Source organism: Chaetodon auriga, chromosome 20, assembly GCF_051107435.1.
Source record: "Chaetodon auriga isolate fChaAug3 chromosome 20, fChaAug3.hap1, whole genome shotgun sequence".
Lineage (NCBI taxonomy): Eukaryota > Metazoa > Chordata > Actinopteri > Chaetodontiformes > Chaetodontidae > Chaetodon > Chaetodon auriga.
In genome coordinates, this window is record NC_135093.1 from 18,351,056 (window position 1) to 18,369,516 (window position 18,461).

At 39.6% G+C, this 18,461-nt stretch overlaps 1 protein-coding gene across 1 annotated transcript in view; it reads left to right on the top strand.

The window, feature by feature from the left end:
• uts2r (urotensin 2 receptor) overlaps positions 1 to 12,278 on the top strand; it is a 46,315-nt gene extending 34,037 nt beyond the window's left edge. Inside the window, exon 4 of the mRNA XM_076760870.1 lies at positions 8,805 to 12,278. The gene's annotated coding sequence lies outside the window, so the exon portion shown is untranslated. The remainder of the gene's footprint in view (positions 1 to 8,804) is intronic.
• Positions 12,279 to 18,461: the final 6,183 nt, after the last annotated feature.

The window sequence follows — 18,461 nt, forward strand, 5'->3', positions numbered from 1 at the left end:
TCATCCATCTCACAGCATGCTTTTTTTTTGGTTTGTTAAAAAGGAACCATCTACAGAGGCTTCACACAGGCGTGCTTTTGTAAGCACACGTTGTAATCCCTCCATCAGATGCAAAAAAAAAATTAATATCAACTGTGCTATTTTAGTAAATCTCAGTTGTCATATATTATTATTATTATTATTATTATTATTATTATTATTATTATTATTATTATTATTTAAGATACTGGGTGACATAAAGTCTTACGGTGTGAGGTGTGTGTAATAGGAAAGTATCTACTACTAATCTCTATAAGCAGATATCTGCATGTTAATGCAAAATCAGTAAAAGATTTTATGATTGGAAGCGTCCTGGTTTCAATTCGTCGTCTCTTTGTTGTCTGAGTGGTGTTAACCAATCATGTTTGAATGGGGTTTGGTTGGTTTGGTTGGTTTGGTGCATTATCTGAAATGAAATAATCCTTTAGATTTCAGTCGCAGGTGATTTGGCGACACCTGTGGTTACTGTATCTGCAAATGTGGTTTAATTCCACAGCAAATACTCACTGAGCAGCTACTTTGTCAGAAATACAATAGATGGCTTATACTCATTTTCAGGATTGTACATTTATTTTGGATGTGTTCAATTAAATGTTTACATGCTTCAATGTTCAAAAACACATTATTATTCTCATATTGTCCAAACTCTGCATTTTAGTGCCAGTCTGTTCAGTTTCAGAATATGGGCTGTGTGCATTTCTTAGTGAGATTGAGCTTTTTGACACTTTCACAGTATTCATATAGCTCCTTGAACTGCTTTATAATCAGAGAGTTGGTTACCTTGTTGACAATGACCATATTGTCAACATATTTGCAGACATATTCTCAAACTTGGTGACAGCTACATTATACAGGTGAAACTCAAAAAATTAGAATGTCGTGCAAAAGTTCATTTATTTCAATAATTCAACTTTAAAGGTGAAACTAATGTATTACATAGACAAATTACATGTAAAGCGACATATTTCAAGCCTTTATTTGTTATCATTTTGATGATTATGGCTTACAGCTTGTGAAAACCTCAAATTCAAAATCTCAGAAAATTAGATTACATGAAATCAATAAAAAAAAGGATTTTAAATACAGAATTGTCGTCCCTCTGAAAAGTATAATCATGCATATGTACTCAGTACTTGGTTTGGGCCTCTTTTGCACGAATTACTGCCTCAATGCGGCGTGGCATGGATGCTATCAGCCTGTGGCACTGCTGAGGTGTTATGGAAGACCAGGATGCTTCAATAGCAGCCTTCAGCTCTTCTGCATTGTTCGGTCTCATGTCTCTCATCTTTCTCTTGGCAATGCCCCATAGATTCTCTGTGGGGTTCAGGTCAGGTGAGTTAGCTGGCCAATCAAGCACAGTAATCCCATGATCATTGAACCAGGTTTTGGTACTTTTGGCAGTGTGGGCAGGTGCCAAGTCCCCCTGGAAAATGAAGTCAGCGTCTCCATAAAGCTTGTCTGCTGAAGGAACCATGAAGTGCTCTAAAATTTCCTGTTAGACGGTTGCATTGACCCTGGACTTAATAAAGCACAGTGGACCAACACCAGCAGATGACATGGCTCCCCAAATCAACACCGATTGTGGAAACTTCACACTGGACTTTAAGCATCTTGGATTGTGTGCCTCTCCATTCTTCCTTCAGACTCTGGGACCTTGGTCTCTAAATGAGATGCAAAATTTGCTCTCATCAGAGAAGAGGACTTTGGACCACTGAGCAACAGACCAGTTCTTTTTTTCTTTTGCCCAGGTAAGACGCTTCTGGCGTTGTTTGTTATTCAGGAGCGTCTTCACAAGAGGAATACCACATCTGAAGCCCATGTCCAGGATCCGTCTGTGTGTGGTGGCTCTTGATGCATCAACTCCAGCCCCAGTCCACTCCCTGTGAAGCTCTCCCACACTTTTGAAGGGCCTTTTCCTGACAATCCTCTCCAGGATGCGGTCATCCTTGCTGCTTGTGCACCTTTTTCTTCCACACTTTTTCCTTCCACTTAACTTTCTATTAATGTGCTTTGATATGGGGCTTTGAGAACATCCAGCTTCTCTTGCAGTTACCTTTTGAGGCTTTCCCTCCTTGTGGAGGGTGTCAATGATGGTTTTCTGCACAACTGTCACGTCAGCAGTCTTCCCCATGATTGTGAATTCTACTGAACCATACTGAGAGACAATTTAAAGGCTCAGGAAACCTTTGCAGGTGTTTTGGATTAATTAGCTGATTAGAGTGACACTTTGAGCCTACAATATTGAACCTTTCCACAATATTCTAATTTTCTGAGATTTTGAATTTGGGGTTTTAAGCCGTAATGATCAAAAATATAAGAAACAAAGGCTTGGGATATCTCACTTTGCATGTAATGAGTCTATATGATATATTAGTTTCACCTTTTAAGTTGAATTACTGAACTTACTAATCATTGCACTGCCATGTGAACCTTTGTGTTTCCTGGTGTGGTTACATTGTGGTATCAGGCTGGAACTGTTATTTTAGAGGATAATTAGCATGCTAAAATAAATGAAAAATAGAACATCAGCATCTATATCAGCATATATCTGGAGAGAGAAATGCTATATTGCTCTCATTTATAAAGTCAAAATAAATAATAAATTTGGTAACATTAAGATACCAAGATACTATGAAAGTCTTTCAACAGCTATTTGGTATAAAGTATTCATGGAGCTGATAATTTGAAAAACGTGTAAACAGAGGCACATGTGTGCACACACACGCAGTATGGACATACTGTCCTTATTAGTGGTCTGTGTGCACTGGTGTAATTGCATGTGTGGATGAGGCCTGTGGTGCTGCAAGCCTAAGATAAGAACCAGCCAGTGCATTGTGTGTTAAGCCAGGCGGGATAAGCCAGGTCTGTATGTCCTGCCAGAGAGGGAGCAAGCGAGAATCAGGAGCCGTAACAGCCGGAGAACCAGTCACACTGACTCACAAGCCTTCATGGTGCAAGAACTGGAATACAAACTCTGCTTTTAGCGTATCTTTTACCCAGACATTCAGTCAATATCACACCCAGGCCCAAACACACACACACAAGCAATTTAACTTTCTGTGGCTCTTGGGGCATTTTTCATGCAAAAGTGAAGTAATCTATTCCAAATTTAAGCTGGTTGCCATCCAGGTTGAATGTGGTCCAGGGTGTGTAAATACATAACAATAACAATGCTGATAACCACAATAATTACCCAGTAAATCTTTCTCCAAGCTCTGCTGGAGATTTATACTCCTCTGCTGCTTCGACATGCACATATTAGCAGCAGAGGGGCTAATAAATGCTCCTTCCAACACTTCAAATATCATAATACTTTCTTTAATTTAAAGAATTTTGTTAAATGTCTTTAAATTCTGTAATTCCTTAAAGATGCAGCATGTAGAAAGCTTAGCTGAATAATTTACATCTGGGGAGTTACAGGAAATGGCAGAGGAAACCATTCTCAGTCAATGAACCCTTTACTTCCTCAGCAGATTGAGATCCACTCATGGTCTCTGATGAGCTCTTGATGATGAGGCCTTGGCAAAGAGGGGCAAATATGCACCTCGCTGTCTGACGGCTGCTGCCAACTGGGTCGTGAGGTGGTTTGGCTGCCACTGAGAGAGCAAAAGGAGGTCTGCTGGAACGGGGCAGTGGCAAAAACAAGAGGGGTAGAGGGGGTAACGAAGGATAGACATCAATGGTAGGGCTCACAGCCAAATGCACGGCAATAGCAAGTCAACAGGTGGCCAATGAACAGCTGGACTGAGGGCTAGGGGAGTCACTCAGGTTTCTATTTTCTGCACACTGCTATTCACACAGAAAAAGAACACGACTCTTTTGCTGCAGGCATTAGGGACAAGGAAGACAGAAACTATAGCTCCTCTAACCTGTAAAAATTGCTTTGGTGATAAAACTTCTAAAGACAGATGACCACACATCAATATACTCTTACAAGCCTGTGTGAATACACTATCATCAAATAATCCCAATAGTCCCAATTGCTTTTGATAAAGGAGGCGATAAAGTCTTCTTTTCTTTTTCGTCCAGTGGGAAATGACTTCAGTGAGCTATCATGCTGCAAAGAAAAGAGAAGGGAGAGCTGTTTAAAGTTTGTGTTCCCTCGTTAGTAGAACTGTCCAACCATTCATCCATGCATCCAGGATGTCAGTAAGCAGCCAAAACTGATCTTAGAGCCCTTTGAAACTTTGTTTCAAACCCTAAATAACCAACAGTCAAGATTTGGAACAAATAGCTTCTGGTATTATTTCTTAACAGTTATGTGATGAGGCACAGAAGTACATCTGGATAAATGCTAAAATCAGCAAGGCTAACATGCTCACAAATGACAGCATTAACATATTGATGTTTAGCAAGTAATGTCCATCATTCTCCAATCTTTGTTTACATTGGCTAATTAGCCCTACACACAACTTCTGTTTTGCAGTCATTTGATTATAAACCAAATTGTAGGAAAAAAATGTAATTTTGCCCTGATGCACTGGATAAAAAGTTAAGGGATCAACAATTTGATTGCAAATCATCCTGATAGGGATATGAATGTGTATCAAAATCCATGGCAATTCATCCAATAGTTGTTGTGATATTTCAGTCTGGACCAAAGGGGCCAACTGATCAACACTGCCATCCTCAGAGCCACAGTGCTAGCACAGCTTAAAAGCTCAGTTAATCTGCTTCATCAGGGGGTGTGGCTTTATCAGATTTGACTGACAGTGCTGGCAACATAATCAAACAACCTAAGTTAAATATAATTATGACTGCGGCAAGGAAATGCTTGATATCGCTTTCTAACAACTGAGCCCCACCTTCTTCAAGGCACTTTGTAGAGCACAGACAAAAAGAGAAAAACAAAACTCTCTGAACTGAAGTAACTAAGCCCACTCTTACTCTGACAGAACATTGGGTGTTACCATTGTTCACAGTAAGAAGTTGATTGACGGAGTGTGTTTTCAGGCCTTTAGACTAACAACCAGCAGGAAGCCAGACGTACACATACATGTAGGCCAGTGTTAGAGTAGTTGATGCAAAAGATAAAACAACCCAGGGGTCTATTTTCCATGCACAGTTTCTGCTCGCGCTTCATATTTTGGTGATTCATAAGCTTTAGTGTGCCCAAGTGGAACAAAAGTTGCAGTTGGGTGAGCGTCAGCCTTACTAAGATTTTGCAGACTCTGCTCTTTTGAAGGCTTTATCACTGCACGTGTGCAGCTGTCCAACCCATTATCCTATGAATTCCAGTGCATTCATGTTGGATGATTGTGGTTTTCACGATTTGTAGTGAGGAAACACTACGGATTCAGAGTCACCCAATGTTCTTTTTCAGTGTGTGTGTGTGTGTGTGTGTGTGTGTGTGTGTATGGATCTGTGTGTGCGAGTGCAGCCGGCAGGACTTGGGTGGAGTTGTTCAGACTGTACTGTGATTGTCACAATCTTAATCATATTTTCCTATAAGAAATTGTCAAAACAAAAGAAAAATAATTGAATTAGTCAAATGATAAAATGTTAAATGGATCTGTCTGGAGTAAATGTTATGAATTTTACTGTGGTGTCTGATTTCAGACACCCTTCTTCCACTCTCCTCCAATATAACTGAGGGGAAAATACCAAGTTTCAAGAACACTGGCCCCTGAAGTACTGCAACATACACACTAACAGTACATTGAAAGGTAGGTTGGCTGACAATCCTGGTCTCCTGCATCAAGGCTGAACTGCATTAAGTTGCATAGCATAAACCCGAAATGGAAGCACCGAGGCTATTTAGTGACTATAAATAACTAACTAAAATAATATTTTGAGGCAGTAGTGAATTGAGTTACTGTAACACTGCCATCCCATGCAGGGAAATTAAGTGAAAAATGAATTCAGTTAGCTACTGACAACAGTCTAATGAAAGTTACTGAACAAATAAATTAGTCACTTTTGCTCATGAGCCAATGATTTCGTCTACCCATGTAATAGTCATGTACAGCTGGTACACTGCTAATTAGCACGGACTCGTTACACATACTGAGTCACACAGTCACATTTTAAAGTGATATATATATAATATTATATATATATTAAATATAACACAGATCTAACAGATGGCATTGCTCCAAAAGTCTTAGTGTCTTAGCATTCATTATACCAGTATTAGATTTAATCATTAAAGGATCCGTAGAGTCTAAATATGTGAACTGCTGCTCTGATTACAACGGAGTGCATTAAATAAAAAGAAGCTAGAATGGATGCAGTGTACTAATGGGTACCCTTAAAATAGAGAAAATGTAGTGCTCTCTAGGGCGCCCTTCCAGTGGAGAAAAGTTGATGCAGGGCCCTCTAGGGTGCCTGTCCAATGGAGATAATGTGATACAGTGTACTAATGGGTATGCTGAAAATGGAAAAAATGGAATGCAATGCCCTCTAGGGCACCTTTCCAGTGGAGAAATCGCAATGCAGTGCCCTCTTGGCTGCCCTTCCAGTGGAGAAAATGTGATGCAGGGCCCTCTGGGGTGCACCCCCAGTAGAGAAAATGCCCCTAAATGATTAAGCAGTTCATAGTTCCCTGTCTGTTTTTATTACACTCTGAGTCATATAATAAAACAAATTTAATCTTAGCCAGAGTTTGGAACCGTTTCACCATAAACACATCATAATGATCTGCTCACTGGTGCCCCATCGCATGCAGATGGTGCCCTCTATTCTTTTTTTTTTTGTACCTCCTGCTGCTCAGACAGCCTGAGTGGCCCAATGCTCAGACATTGACAGAAACATTTTGGATTTTCCATTTTCAGTGTTACTGCTACGCTAAGTTAACAAGCTGCTGTCTCCAGCCACATATCAAGAGACATAAGTATGGTATCCTCCTATTTAACTCTTGGAATGAAAGCGATATGTGTAGAAATATGTGTATTTCCAAAAATGCAGAACTATTCCTTTAAATTATTCACTGTGGCTATATAATGTTACTGTTTGTTGCTAATAAAACATGCATGTCAAAGAATGCACCTTCAGTATGCTCAAAGGTGCATCACAGATACCTTTATTCAACGAGGGAAAGCCTGACTTGAAGCACACGGAGACAAATAGAGCCAGATGCTAAATTTATCAAACAGCATTATTACTGCATTTGTCATCTTATTTGTACTTTGTGACACTTTTCCCAATAGATTTGTGCAATTTGTTGTTTCACTGATAAAAAAAAAAAATGCTGTCTTTCATTGTTTGCAATTTCGGTGAGCCTGATGAGAATTTAATTTCGGTTCTTTTTTCTTACTCAGAGTACTGATTATATTCTCTCGCTTTTTACAGATATGAAAAGAGACAAGCTGTTTAATTAATTAAATACTTCATCAACATGCAGCAGTCAGCAAATTAATTCAGATATCTGAGGCGCACTCAGATTTCATTACACTCAGAGTCCCTGGGAGAGCAAGAGCAGTGGTTTTCCAGTTCTTTGGCTGAAAACAAAAATGAAGTTGAAAGTATGAGATGATAATATTTTTGAGTTGATTATAAACTTCATTAATCTCGGAGAAGACCTGACTTGAACACAGTTCAAAAGTAGAACAAGAAATTAGATGGGTCCTAAATATAAGCAGCAGTACATAACCACTGTCACTTGCCATGTAATAGTACTTTGTGCCGTTTCCCTCTCAACATTTTGGTGCGTAGAAGTTACTGTGATTAAAATACTGTCAATTTGAGGCTGAGACTGTGCTCTTTCTATTATTAGACATTTATGTACATCAAATCCAGTCACTTGTTTATTTACTATTTGTGGAGTGGGAATAAGCCTCATGAAGCACATGAATAGTCGCTGAATGAATGAATTTGCATCTGACCCACTTCTGTTTTATTTGAATGAGCACAAGTGGAGTTGTGATGTGCAGATACAGCCATATAAATGTGAGAGGACATTTAAAGATGGGATGAAGACTAAGAGGTGGTATGCCCAAAACAAACTGGTTCATTCAACATGTCATGGGGGACAACTGAGGGCAAAAGTGAATGTCTACAGTCAAAGTTGCGATGAGAAGCCGCAGATATGATAACCATTGAAACGGGGAGGATGGATAAGACCTTTTCAGTGTTGCACTTGGTTGTAAAAAGTGTTGTGGAGGGTTCCCCGTAGCTTTTGGTTGGCATAGCTGTTTTCAGAATCATCAAACACTGTTTAGCCGTCCGACAAGCACTTCATAAATAACCAATGTCTTGTTCGTTTCAGTCCAGCCTTTGGAAGCCATAAATAGGAGTTCATCTTAGGAAATAAGCCGCAAAATACAGAGTTAAACACACTGTCGTTCAGCATTTTGAGTTAAAACTGACTAAAAACTTTGAGGAAATGAAAAAAAACAGGCACCTCTGAGTTTGAGACAAAGACTTTAGCTCTGCAAAAGCTCCATCCTGGAGAGACCTGGTTTGTCTGAAGTGATTATACATAATGCATGAGGATAAACTGTGTCTTGGTGTAAAAGTGACACGCTGAGGGATAATAGCAGTGGAACCAAAGACACCGTTCACAGCTAATCTGATACTGCCAGGCAATCCTGTTAACTATGCTCTCTAAATCATGCTGTAATCATTTCTTTAAGTTTGAATTCCCTGCGTGTGTTTGGCATTCAAATAGCTGTGCCCACCTTTTTGAATGCGCACAGCAACTCATAACTGTGACATAGTGTTTCTAAAGATAACATGTAATGCAAAGAGTGGGGAGTGTGTATCTGTGTGTTCAGAGGATTTACAAGCACCGTATTAATAGCCTGTCCTGTGTCTCCCTGATACAGAGATGACTGAGCCGTGCTGGATGAGGCAGAGGAAGAAGGAACAGGAAGAACCCGTTGGAGATGACACAAACAGCAGCAGACCCTGAACACCTCATCATGACGACTGCGAAAGAGGATGAAGAAGATTGAAGTTTCTTTTGTATTTGCAGTTCAACATGTGTGGACACAGCAGCATTGAATGAGCACCAGTGAGACCCTAATGAGAAGATGGTTGCTGCTGTTTGAGACTGTATACAAAGTGGACTCCGTCACACCTGTATTCATTTGTCACTCCCAGACCGTCCTGTGGCATGAGGAGAACGATCAGCATCTCACATAACAAAACAGAGACTTTTCAACTTGAATGCTTTCTCTTATGTTTACCTTCTGTCCCTCTCACGGTGCATTATGTTGGTAAGACTGTTATTTCTTGGTGACGAAGAGGAGTCGACAACAGGAGAGTTTGCTCTTGATGCACAGGTGAGGTAAGGGCAACATTATCAAAGCATCAGTGGTTTGATTTACAAAAAGGAGGAAAGTGTTGTAACGTCAGTCAAGCTGAAGAGGAAAAAAAAAACTGTCTGGCATGTGATATTTTAAATCCATGTCAGATAAAAATACACGGAAGAGCTTCAGCTGTAGGAAATGCTCCGAGAGGGCATCTGGAAAGTTTGTGTTGTAATAGTAAGGCAGAGTTCAGACGGACAACAGCACTGCATGAAAAAAACACAGCGTGGTCATTCATTTGAATGGGACCACTGCATTATGAAGAAAAATGGTTGTCCAAGAAGTTGAATCTGGCTCAACATAATGTGACATCACCCAGCAAGATGCTGCAATCATACATGTGCAAAGGCACATTCCTGCTTGATTACTAGTAATGAAAATGTCATATTTCTACCCGCTTACCTTTCCCAATCTTCGCAACAGAAGACAACATCAGTGTCGCCATGGTAACTTTTCTTGTGATTTTATAAATCACTGTACAGTGTTTTGACGTCTTCAAACTGATTGATCTGTTCCTCAAACTGGACTTTTCTGAGATGCATTTCAGAGGTGGGAGTAAGTCACACAATCAAAAGCGAATCAGTTAAAAGACAGTGTCCATCATTAACAAGCCTCATAAATGAGCAAGTAAAGAGGTTCTTAAAACAATAGAAAGGAGTACAATGACATGTCATGAGAAGACTCATGTTCCTCGTGATCCTTGAATCCACTTTTTACTATTTTTGGACTAGCCCCCTCCATGACAGCTGCTTCATGGCCTCTGCTGGTCTCCCATGTCCTCTTAGGTTGCCAGATTTGTGCACACTGCATTAGAAATCACCCAGTCATGTTTCCAAAACAAAACTTCTCAGTTCTTGCCGAATGCAAATATTTAATAGTCAAGTTGAGTCTTGTTAGTCAAGGAATCTCAATTCCTCAAATTTGTGACTCGAATTCTGACTCAAGTCATGTGACTCAAGCCTCCCACCTCTGCATTGTCTGTTACATAAAGCCTCATGCGTCCTTGCTTTTTTTTTTATTCAGTGCTGTTTTCGGTCTGAAATAAAAAGACCAAAACCAACAATGAATACATCCTGCTAAAGTGTTAACTGTGGAGCCATAGCCAGATTCGATGTCAGTGTTGAAGAGTCCACATCAGAGGACATCCAATAATAAATCAATACATAACAAACTGAGACAATACAAAGCAAATCCTCTTTCCCACTGTTTTTATACAGCAGTTGCAAGCTCTTTTCAGTCATATGCTAACTTTTCTCATTGTAACATTTTCCATGTCTGCAGCCTGACAATTCTACCTTCCACTGCCAACAATTTACTTGCATTTGGCGGGTGCTGGGTGCTCATTTCAGACCCTATATATCTTGCTCTGTGCGATAGACCTGTAAAAAATATATATAGAATAAGAATCTACAGCCATGCTAGCAGCTCTGTGAGACCATACTCAGGCAGCTAAATGCTAACGTCAGTATGCTATGGCTCACAATGACATGGCTACATGCTGATGACAACTTTTAACATGTTCGCCATCTGAGTTTAGCATTTTAGCACGCTAACATAGTCTGTATTGGACAAATCAAAATTTTGACTTGATGATCAACATATGTCATCCACAGAGCAAGATGAGTATATACAGTATGTGCCAAATTTCATGGCAATCTATTTTGTAGTTGTGAGACATTTAAACAAAACACAAACAAACAAAATCAGCCCGATGGTGGCGCTAGTGTTAAAGTCAGAGTATTACCACAGTCAGTAGAATTCATGGTTGCTGTTACCAGCCAACCTTGCCATCCCAGGAGCCACACCGCAAGCACAGCTAAAAAACTTAAGAACACATTAATGAGCCATACATTTGCACTGGCTGACGTGTTCCTTCACTCCCAGGATCACTGCAGGGTTTTTGACTAAATCCAGTATGAGCCATGGTGCCATAAATACTTAACACAAAACCTGTGTTAATCTGATGTTGATAGTTGTCCCCAACAAATACAATATTACCCCTGCATGAGTTAGATTTCTTAGGGAACATTGAAACATTTACATCATATATTCTTGATGGACTAACAAACTGTTGGTTTTGGTCTTTTAAGGGGATTTTTTTTTTCTTTTTTTTTTACTTGAATATAGAAAATAAATAGAAATGTGCAGAGAGTATTAAATGCAATCCTATGTGCAAAACAAGGTGCTTCAATCCATGAAAACATCAGAACCTTGCTTTGAACATTGTTGAATAACTTGTAAAAAAAAGACTAATCAAAATTTAATATATGGTTGAAGGGGAAAAATCTTTCCTCATAAAGGTGTTGTTGCCAATGTATTTCATTTGATGTATTTCATCTGTTTACAGATATTTCAATTCCTTTGCATGTCAATACTGCTATTTAATGCTACTGTGCAATGCTATCAATCACAACGAAATACTGAAAAGCCAAAAGCGCTTTTTGAGTGTGTATTCTCCGATCTGTGAGGCTCCTCAGAGGCCTCTGTTGTCATCCCTGGCGAATCGATCATGTTATCGCTTCAGTTCTAATATAAGAAATGATACAAAGAGCGTGAGCAGAGTTGCAGGTAGAAACCAAGCTGTGACATCTCTATTGATTTAAGTCCCAGAGCTGCAGGAGACAAGCTGCAAACATTGCCTGGCTGATGCATATTTAACCATTTTATCCTCTGAAGAAATCCTGTGCTTGGATTTGGGGGGATTTGTATGTAGGAGCTTGAGAAGTAGGAGAAATTTACACAGATCTCACAGTGGGATTCTGCTGGCTTTGTACTCATGCACGCATGTACATGTGAAAAATCAACACTATCTATTGGCTATGCTAATATGCAGTTGGGTAAAGCTCGATTTCATACCTTGTGATTGAGTCTCCAATGTGTTAAATAAACCAATTTACTGGCCACAGATAGAACTGCATACCAGGCAAAAGACTGACAAGGTTTGGTTGCTTTCTGTTCTCTTTGTCTGAGCAGAAGGTTGCTTGGAATTTAAAAAAAAAAAAAAAAAAAAGGAGGCGATAATATTGATAGTATTATATTAATAGTGTATGATAGCACTAGGCCACATTCTTTGCATTTGAATAAGTGAGCTACAGTGAGTGTTTCTGATTGTAAAGCTTTCACATTTGACACTTTAAACTTCTTTAAGATTGAATTTTTGCCTGCATTATCACATACGTAAATCTGTACTTTCTGCAATGTGTGAGGTCCACATTATTATTCATGATAAGGCCCAGTGACACTGTTTAATAATGGCCAAATTTGGATTGTAATTATAAACCAATCATAACCTCTGTATTGCCTGCTCCTTCTGCAGAGGAGTCCAGAGTTTCATTGATGGAAAGGAGAGCAGAACTAAGTGATCAGTGGCAAACCCTCAACCAAACTCTACTGTCATAAGCACAAATTATTCAAATTTAAATGCATGGATTCAACATTAGATCTAACTCAATGTCTGCTTAATAACACATAATAATTAAAGGGCCACTCCTCTGATTTTACACATCAAGACCAGTTTATGTATTATGAGGACAACTGCACAGCCTGTGGAAACACTTATGCCTTCTGTTCGAGGGGACTTTTCAAAGTCAGAAAAAATAAACCTCATGATTTCATCAGGGTTATCTCATTTTAGACCTGAAGGATTAAAATTCTTCTGGGATTACAAACCAGGGGTGTGGAATTTTAACCTCACACGCAAGATGGTTTGTTACAGAGAAACATCACACAGAAGTGTAATGTATTGCAATCATAACCTGACATGGTTTGTTACAGAATGTAGGAAGTTGTTCATGGAAACTGGTTGGAAAAGGCCATGACATGACAGCGTGCATAGATTGCAGTCTGCAGAAGTGATCATGTGATCGTATGATCTCCCAAATCTAGCTGCCTGACAAGATAAATTGACTGCACATTTACCATGCATGTTATATTACAATATGAGCATGTTAACTGACTAAAATCAGCACCTGTATTCTGCAATTGGGACTTACAGGACTTGCTTAATTATAATGTTTTAGCCAAATCTCTCAGGTGTGTTTACACCGTTTGACCTAGGTAGAGTGCCTCTGCAGCCAAATGGTTACAGCACATGCCACATATATCCTGTCAGGATTGGAGCTTTTGTGAAAACAGGGACTGAATAAAAACATGCCAGGGCATTTAACTTCAAGCTGCATTAAATATTTTTTGACCACTTGGAGGCAAAAGAAAGAGCAAACTACCGACACAACAACAACGTGATCCAAGTAAAGTTATGTCTGTACACCTGATTAGTCTAATATGCTCTCAATATGTGGGTCCCTAGCCAAATATTAGGTCTGTAGCTGCTAGATGTTCAAGTCTCTTCACCAGAAGCTCATTTACTTCAGCTCTCTGTTACTTGCTGTTCTGCAGGCAGCGTCCTCTGTGACTGGCGGAGCTTGTTAGCTAGAGATGATTGCCTGCACCTCAACTGTGTATTCAAAGAGAACGAAAAGTACATTTCAGAGGCAGTGTGATTCCATCAAAAAGGGAATAGAAAGACGCAGTTAGATGCAAATTTGCCCTCATGAATTAACACAAAGACACATAAACGGATGTTGGTAATGTTTCAACAATCCCAGGGCTTTATGAACCTGTTTCATCAACACACAGATAAGGGAAAAGCGAGATCAGTCACAGGCTGAGTTGAACATCTGTACAGTCAGTACATTGACTGTTTGCAGTGAATAAATAACAGTCCAGCTGCCAAATTTTCAACATAAGGTGAAAATTTGCTTTGCTTTATGTCTTATATAATATGACTGATGAGCGCTCCGTGCTGCAGAGTTGGTTGTTGATTCTCAGTGAGTTTAGCGCTTTAAGCTAAGCCTACTGCTCTAACAATGTGTTTTATTCCTTCTCAATATAATGTCATCTGTGGTTAAATTAAGCCCCACATCCTGTCAGTCCAATCCCATTCAAGCCTAAAAATATTTACTCTTAAAAATACAGACGAAGAAGAAGGGGAATCGGGTTTTCCTGACATTCTTTGAGCCAGGTTTCTCATAAATGTACATATGGTTTATCTGTATCCAAATCAAAGCAGGGATACATGCGTTACATGGGTTAGCGAAAAAGTTCTCCATGCATGTTAATGTAAGCACTCTGAATATTCATCTTGTTCGTGGTTATACTTGTAGCTGAACATTCTTTAGTGTACTGCGTAAAATCTCTACCTGCTTAATTAGACTGTGCTAAAATAAAGATATAAAAGGGAATAAGGGATCAGACACACAGTCCAGTCAAGAGGGGTTTCTCTGCCCTTGGCTGATGTTGTATTTATCTTTAATTGCATTCTCCCTGTGGGTGGCATAACACCTGGAGCTACAGTGCAAAACTGACGCTGTTATTCTGTTATTTTCAACTGAGGACAATGAGTGATGTAAATTCTGTGCACTCGTATTAAAAAAAAACTGTTTGACCTCTCTGATTCAGCGTCTCTGTGTCCTTGGTAGGATAGATATTAATCTCTGTAATTAATTGGGTAAATCATAATTCTTCCTCTGCATTGCACCACTAAGGGTTATCTGAAAAACCTGCTAAACATCTGTAATGATGCGACAGGAGAGAGAGAGAGAGAGTATTAAATGCAATATGAAGATGTCACGCAGCAAATCAAATAATGAGTTAAGAATGGAGCTGGTTTTGTTTCTGCTGTGACACTGTAAATACAATTAAATGAATAAATAACGCAAAAATAATTAGGAGTAATCACGAAACCATCTGTAAGTTCTTTGTGTCTTTGCTGCTTTACATTATATAGTCAGTTACTCGGCACCCATAAAAAGAAATGTACTGTTTCAAAAAATGTCCCTGTCCCTTTACGAACTTCAGTGAGAGCAATGAATCCCAAGCTAATGTTAAAAATTCATATTGAAAGCAGGGAGCTTCATTTCACCTTTGATCTTGAGGGACATGTTTTTACCATTAAAGTTCCTTAAAGCATGAAGGAAGTCAACATGCCAATCAGGAGTGCAAAACAGATATCTAGGACATAACACATATCTAGAGCTCTTGAGTATTTTAGCAACAACAGCATTAGACTCAGCATTAGTCCCTACTCCCTACTAGAATGAAAAGGGTTAGATTAAGATGAATATTGTTTGGTGCCAAAGCAGTAGCCATCAGGAAGTCAAAATCTTTAGAATATTTTCTCCTTCCACTGATGTTTTTATTGATACCAAGGGCACTGTTAGCTAAAAAGCTTTCAGAACTCTGTACAGTCACAGAGTCAAGCCCATCAGAGAGCACAGTCCTCCAAACGTATTAAAAACTAGGTCACTGTTTGTGATACTGCAATATAGAACCTGATACCGCTATAATTTAATCTCAAGAGCGCAAACACTAGCCAAAGCCTACAGTCGAGACAAGATTTTAATCACTGGGATGATTTGATTACCTTCACTTCATGTGATCGCGGTGCCTTCTTCATGAATAACACGGGAGTCGCTCTTGATATGTGTCAATTTCACGTCATAAACATGTGAGTTAACTCAGTGTACATTGTGATCAGGTGGGAAGCTACTGTACATGTTTCACGCCAGTTGAGCAAAGAAATAATTCTTATGAGAAGCCGTACAGGCCTGTGGAGCTCCATCATGGAAAGTGTATTCAGCTTTATAGCACAAAGTGCTGAGTGCTCTCCCTCTCTCTCTGCTGAGTGCAGTGTCCCAAGGGCCCACTGCTGATCAGCACTTCATGACAATACATGCTGTCCAGGACACTTTACAAGCTTAGAGCAGAAAATAGCCCCCAAAAAATAGAAAATATATGATCAATGCAATTTGGATTCACTGGACAAACAATTCTTAGTTGTTTGCCTGGTTCAGTCACTCCATATCGATTCAAAATGCAGTATAGCTCAGTGTTATACTCCAGTAAGTGATATTGAATACCAGTCCCCAGCGGAGATGAGAAAATATTCAGCTCCAGCCCTAATGAGCTGCTTTAAGTCAATCCCAAGGTACACTTCTCCTCTTCGCCAGCCAGAACACATGTATCCAGGCCTATAATCTATTCCTTCACATGTATAACTAGACGATACCTTAAAATGTAGGTTGATTTGCAGGTACAAGAAACCCAAACAACGTAGCCTTGGGCTTTGGTTGGTGGGGAAAATAAATGACAGATTCTTTCCTTCATTTGTTACCGTCAAGATGTCCTTGAGCTGTTTGACGGAGCTGCAGCAGCCAAAGGTATGACAGTACGACATGAAAATCTCCCACGTGAATGTTCCACTACCTTTAAACTTGAGACAAACCTGAAGACTAAACCTACAGAGCCTGGATAAACCACAAATAAAAATGGTTTCCACCAATTTGCACAGATTGTTTTAGTCTTTAACAGTCAGGAAGGAGCATTAAACTCACGACTGAGTAAATACATCAAAAAGTTCTGAAACTTGGCGGTAAACAGTGAAGAGAGACTAAAACAGGGCTGGTATGATGCTATCTAGTGTTTGTTAAAAGCTCAGCAGCTGCGTTTTGTACCAGCTGAAGGTGTGAGATGATATAAAAGCATATAAAACCATCAGGTGGAGAGAGAACAGATGTGATGTTTGAGATGCTCTCCCTTTGAGAAAAACATGATTGCACAAGCTTTTTTTATGTTTCTGTGAAATTGGGATAAACTTTGGAGGAGCAAAGGGAATTATTTCTGATCTGTTTTTTCATTTAGCTGGAGAAACTTTTGGGACATTCACAGACAAGATAATAACATGGCCACCATCCAGCAGCTTGTACTGTTTACATGCAGTTTGCACTGAAAAGGCCAAAAAGGAAAACACTCACTTTGGACCATCATTCCTATTGATAATAGTAGAGTAACACTGGAACATCGCTAAAAAGAAAAGAAAGCAAAGAATAAGAAACACTAATAGTCAGAAAATCAGACAAACAAAACAGAAAAAAAACAGAACTTTGGAAGCAAGAGTGAAAGCAAGTTTATTTTACTTCACTTTATCGGTTTTAAAACACGTTGCCAACAGACTTTAGCTGAAATGAGCCAAATGACTAATCCTGGGACGTTTTCAGAAATATGAATTCTTGTGTGTTGTCCTTTAAAGTAGCTAAAATCAATGACAAGGCGTAATGTGAAAGCAGATATTTATCACAAATCAAACGAATGCCGCGCAGACGAAGTTAGCGCCTCGCTGCTGAACATGGTGGAGTGTTTTAAGAACCAGAAACTTCCCCTCAGACGTTGATTGAGACCAAAGCAGAGCTTAAAGAGTGAACAAGTAGCCTTAAAATGTTGACACAAATGCAGCTCTCAGTGAACACCAGTGTTGCTCTGTCTGTGCTTTATGCCAACAAGCTCCACATATCACCTATAAAGATGAAAATTCAGTGTTGTGCTGACAGCTTGTTTGTTTGCCCGTTAATGACCACAAACATAGTTATTGCAGGTTTAAATACGACAGGAAGTGCCTGCAGAAGTCAGCGAGGACTTGCTAAACACGACTGGAAGTCTTGTTTACCCCCAAAGCTGTACACCTGCTTGTGTCTAGACCTTATCTTATCTTTATACCCCAGTATGTCCAACAGTATGCTTCTGACATCATCATCTCTGAATCAGGCCCTTCTGAGGGTACAGTCTTATCTCCATTTATTTACTTAGCACACAGCTCACTGCAAGCAAACACGGGTGTCTTGTGATCTCCAAATATTGTCTGTCCAAAGCCAAATCGCACTGATCAGATATACGGAGCTGAGGTGGACAGATTCAGCTCGAGTGAGGAGAGCCAATGGACTGTACCTGATCATTAAAGGTCAGTCAGTTACTGCTTGTTACATATATCTGAGCGGTCATGGAGATATGAACTGGAGTCAGAAAATACATATGCTTTATTTAAAAAAAAAAAAATCCAAATAGTTGATCCTCTTTATATCTGATGTGAGGATGAAAAAAAGCATTAGAACTCTGTTCCAGCTAAATATAGGTTGGGGGAGAAAAAGACTAGTTTGTGAAATTCCTCTGGCAGTGACCGAGCAGCATCGAGCCATTCTGTCAGAGTCTGTGAATGAATTTGTTTCCTGCTGGCGCTGCTGCTTGGATATGGTTGCGTTGGTAACAAATGCAGACTGATGAAAACAAGGGGAGGCCTCTCTATCACAGCACAGGTACTCCAAACACAACATGCCGCACCGT